Below are 5,708 nucleotides of genomic sequence, written 5' to 3'. Positions count from 1 at the left end.
GATAGGTATGTACTTAACCCTCGGGTTGAGACTTGATACGACAATAATAATATGGTAAGATGATGAATGATGAATAGAAATGTGATATATGTTTTGGTGATATTATGCTAATGTTGGTTGGTATAATTGCTTTGTTAAGTTATTTGTTATTTGCATGTGGACTTACTAAGCATCTATGCTTACTCCCTCCTTTTCATTCTTTGTAGTTTTGACAAGTCAATTTGGAGATCGGGACGGTCGGAGGCACGCTCACACTATCACTGGACAATCACGGTATAATGACTTGTAATTTTTGGACATATGGCATGTATAGCATTCAAATAATTTTGTGTGTATAATCTTACGATATGGCTATGGATGGAATGGAAATGTTTGAGAATGATTAGCTATTGGAATGGCTAATCAAGTTTATATATGATAACATGTATGCTTTATGTCTTAACTAAACCATGAAAATCCTTGGAAAGGTAAAATTGGCCACAAAACAGAATCAGACAGCAGCAGTGACGTGAATTTGAAAAATCTATAAAAATAGTATAAATGAAATTAAATGATGAATAAGTTATGGAATCGAATCTTGATGAGTCTATTTTCATATGGAAGAAACTAAACAGGTAAATAAGTTATATTTTATGAGATATTTAAGTTTTGGTGGAATAGGGTCAGAGCGATCTCTGAATCCCCTGTTCTGAATTTAAAAATTCACCATAAATTTTACAAAAACAATTAAGAGTTGTACCTTACATGTATGAAATGTTTATTGAGTCTAGTTTTATGAGAAATAAACGGAATGGTCATTAAACTCTGTAAAGGGAGATATCTGATTCGAAATACACAGGGGTCAGAGTAGCTGAACCCTGAAACAGGGGAGACTTTAACTAATAAACTGTACTAATTGGCCTGACCAAAAATTCTAGAAAAAAATTAGTCAGTATATATATGAGTCTAGTTTTAGGAAAAATTTACAGAATTGGATTTCAAGTTTCTTAACTTGAGTTATGGATTTTTTTAGCGACTGTGACGCAGTTAGCCAGCTTGTCTGGAAATTTTAAAATAAATTGTTTGACCTTTTTAATTAATGAATTAAGTCCGTTAACACCTCGTGCTCGACTTCGACGAAGGTCTCGGGTATGGGGGCGTTACACCATTACATAAGAGCTGTCTGGCATTGGAATATCATGCAAAGAAGGTGAAAACTAAAACTATTAGCGCAACATAAGAACAATTGGACTACTATTGCCAATTTGTATTGTGTATAACAATGTGATAAAATAGTTTAAGAGGTGGTGGCCTTCAATGTATTTCCAATGTTGATGACAAATCGGTATTTAATATCAGCTTTGAGAAGGCGTTCCATGGCAGTATTCACATACTCCATAGCTATAACTTCAATATCAGGTTTTAGGTTGTGTTTAGCTACGAAATCAATCATCTCTTGAGTCTCCTTCATCCCTCCAGTCATGCTTCCTCCTATGACTTTCCTCCTTGCACTCATTTATCGTGACTCGAATTTAAGAAATCGATGGAGAACTAGAGATCGCATATCACTCTTATGAAAACATATTAGCAACAGATTGTTACCTTGTAGCAAAGGAAACACAGGCAACTCAAGTGGTTTCTCTGGAGCGCCAACAAGAACAAGCTTCCCGTGAGACTTCAGCAGCCCAAGCAATAGGAACAGGGGGTGTTGAGCAGACACAGTGTCGATGATTCCATCCAATGTGCCACTAGCACCCTATACACCGATCGAGTAAAGGATTTAGAAATTTATATATAAACATCTGCACTCACAAGGAAGAATCCCCTCATTATTAATAAAAAATAAATCATTGAAACCTGAAGCTGATCTTAGTCTCGGCTGACCAAAAAGGAATCAGCACCAAGATTTTCCAAAGCTTCCTTCTTCTTACTAGGGGATGTGCTGATCACAGTAACTTTGGCCCCCATTGCCTTGGCGAATTTCACTGCAACATGTACCAATCCACCCAGTCCAACCACACCAACATGCAAACCAAGCTTATCGAGTCCATAATATCTCAATGGACTATACAATGTAATCCTAGCACAAAGCAGAGGAGCAACGACGTCAAGAGGCAGATTGTCAGGGATACGGACGAAAAAATGTTCATCAGCAACCATAGTGTCGGAGTAGCCTCTGTATGTAATACTTCCATCGTGGTACTCGGCCCCATAGGTAAGTATAGATTTGGGGCAGTAATTCTCAAGATTGTTTTTGCAGCTATCGCAGGAATGGCATGATCCTACCACGCACCCAACTCCAACTCGGTCTCCAACGTCGAACTTTTGGACCTTACTTCCCACCTCCGTCACTTCACCCACAATCTCATGCCTGCATCCAATATATATTGCTTAGGTTGACCAATTAACTCTGATTCATATATAGTTGCATCCAATATATATTGTTTAGGTTGACCAATTAACTCTGATTCCTATATAGTTGCATATGTCAAGTTTCTGTCATTAAATATGCAGCCCCAAACATATGAATGAGAAACATACCCAGGGACGAGAGGGTAGACAGACATGCCCCATTCATTCTTGGCCATATGAAGATCGGAATGGCATATTCCACAATAAAGCACCTTAAAAGCCACATCCTTTTCTCCTGTTGCCCTGCAAGTGCAAACCCCACGTCAGTCACAGACCCTTTTGAAGAAGATCAAACATGGGAACCTATTCAATGATAAAAAACCTTCTGGAAAATTTGAAGGGAGACAAGACACCGGAACTGTCTCTAGCTGCCCATCCAAAGGCCTTGTTGGGGTGCTCTTCTTCTACCAATCTTGTCATTGTTGGATTCATATAATTATTTCAACTCTTTCAAAGCAAAGCAAAGCAAAGCAGATTGGTATTTATAGCGCAGGATTCAGCGGCTATGCTGACGTACTGAGTGACCCGAACAATGATTTATGCCCAAACGCAAACTATCCAAAAGTCAATATTATACTACCCGACTCTGCACTTTTATGGATGGAGACGTCAAGGATGGCCTATTAAAAAAAATTCAATGCATAAAAGTAATAAATTTATATGGATATGACTTATTAATCAATTTAATTAATTATTTATTTAATAATTACCACTATGTTTTAATTTTTTTAATATTTGCCATTGTATTTCTGAATTTGAACTAAAAAATTTTACTTTAATTTTATATTAAAATTTGATACCTCACTTATGCTTGATTGTTTTTATTGAAATTTACTATTTGATTTTAATTTTAAATAACTTGAAAACACATTTAATTAAAATATTTTAGTATTTTATTTTAAATAATTAATAATAATAAGTAAATTAATATGATGTTAACATCAATAATAACCATAACTATAAAAATAAATGTAATTTTTATTTTTTTATGTTTTTTAATTTATCAAGTAATTTTTTATTTAATAAAGAACAAACTTGAAATTTGACCAATATTCACTTTTTCATTTACTCTTAAAATGTGTACCATGCTACTAGGACGGGATGCTCTCACCCGGTTCGTCATCGTACTTTGCCAGATCATCCTCCATGTCATCAACGATTCATGGGTTTGGTTTTCTTCTTTTCTTTTCTTTTTTCAATTACACCTCTATTTTTGAATTATTTGAATTTAAATTTGTAAAATAATTTATATAACTAAATCCATTTATTTGTATTATATAATTGAAATAATATTATAGAAATTCTAAGTTAACCAAAAAAATTATTTAATCAAATAGTATTAAATAATATCATACACTGATAATATTTTTTTGTTAAATTCTTTAGCATGGCTTTTTAGTATAAAAAAATTACTTGTTTCGTAACAATGTAACAAAAAACTCAACTTTATAACAAACCTAACTTTAACATAAAATTTTAAATGTTAAAAATTAGACCTGAATTATAAAATTTTAAAAAAAGCAGAGGGACTAAATTGCTTGAAATAAAAGTAAATGACTAAATCTTAAATTTTGAAACAACATAACAACTTGGAGCATATTTTAATTTTGGATAAACTACATAGATAGTCACTCAAGAAAAAAAATCATTTTAGGCACCCAAAATAAAAAGTTTACAATTTAAGTACACACGTTACACTTTTTGATCATTTTGGTCACTCCGGTTAAAATTACAAACGGCAAACTAACATGTCAGTTAAAAAATTGGTATAATAACAAATTTAGCACTCAACTTTTACATATTATATCGGTTTAGTCATAATTTTAAAAAATTAACCCTCAAAATTTACAAATGTTATCAATTTGATCATAATTCTAAAAAATTCAAAAAATATATATAAATACATAAATTCAAAAAATATAATAATAAATTTAAAGTATATAAAAATAAAAATATCGTAGACAAGAAATAAAATATATAAAATTTTAAAATATATAAAATAAATAATATTTTCTTAAAATATAATAATAAATTTAAATCTTACATTAATATTATGTAACGCCCCCACGCCCAAAATCGTCGCCGGAGTCGAGCTTGAGGAGTTACCGAACATAATTTATCAAAATAAGAACTTCAAATCTTTTGTTTCTACATTCACAGCTTTCTAGCTACTCGCATCACAGTTACAATAAAAATCATATCTCGAGTTACGAAACTCGAAATCAAGATCCGTAAATTTTCCATAAATCTAGACTCATATATCTATTTACTAAATTTTTTCTAGAATTTTTGGTTGGGCCAATTAGTACAGTTTATTAGTTAAAGTCTCCCCTGTTTCAGAGTTTGACTGCTCTGACCTCTGAGTATTACGAATCAAATATCTCCTTGTACAGAGTTTCAATGACTATACCGTTCGCTTCTAATAAAACTAGACTCAATAAGGAATCTTTAAATATAAATTATGACTTCTAATTATCTTTGAGAAATTTATGGTGAATTTCCAAAGTCATAACAGGGGATCCAGAAATTGCTCTGGCCCTGTTTTACAAAAATTTAAACATCTCATAAAATATAACTCATATACCTGTTTTGTTCCATCCATATGAAAATAGACTCATAATTCTTCAATTCCATATATTATTCATCATCTAATTGTATCTCTACTATTTTTAGTGATTTTTGAAACTCACGTCACTGCTGCTGACTGAATCTATTTTATGGTAAATTTTACCTATTTCATGGTTTCCATGGATTAGCTAGCAATTTAGCATACATAACACCAAATATGATTATGATTAGCCATTCCAATGGCTAATCATTACCAAGCATTTTCATACCACTCAATAACCATATCATAAGACCATATACACAAAATGATTATAATGCTATACATGCCATACTCAAAATATACAAGCCATTATGCCAAGATGGTATACGGATAGTGTGAGCGTGCCTCCGATCGTTTCCGATTTCCGAGCTGGCTTGTCAACACTACAAGGAATGAAAAGGAGGGAGTAAGTATAAATGCTTAGTAAGCTCACATGCAAATAGCAAGTAACACAACTATATGCGCAAACATAAAACATCATTTGCATAATCATCACCGAGACATTCATATCACATTTTCATTTATCATCTTACCATATTGTTGTTATATCGAGTTTTCAACCAGAGGGTTAAGTACATACCTGTTCAAAGTATTCATTTCACAACACTTACCAATACGTCCCTTTCATCTCGAGTATTCCTCCATTTGAGTAGAATTTTACCCGTTGAACACATCGGAATATAATTCGGATACATGGAAAGTTTGCACA

The 5,708-nt window shown here is 32.6% G+C and overlaps 1 pseudogene; it reads right to left on the bottom strand.

The window, feature by feature from the left end:
• Nucleotides 1-1,166: 1,166 nt before the first annotated feature.
• Nucleotides 1,167-2,824, bottom strand: LOC107938873 (probable mannitol dehydrogenase; annotated as a pseudogene).
• Nucleotides 2,825-5,708: the final 2,884 nt, after the last annotated feature.

Source organism: Gossypium hirsutum, chromosome A12, assembly GCF_007990345.1.
Source record: "Gossypium hirsutum isolate 1008001.06 chromosome A12, Gossypium_hirsutum_v2.1, whole genome shotgun sequence".
NCBI lineage: Eukaryota > Viridiplantae > Streptophyta > Magnoliopsida > Malvales > Malvaceae > Gossypium > Gossypium hirsutum.
Note: the sequence above shows the minus strand (reverse complement) of the source record. Positions and strands in the feature narration are given on the sequence as shown.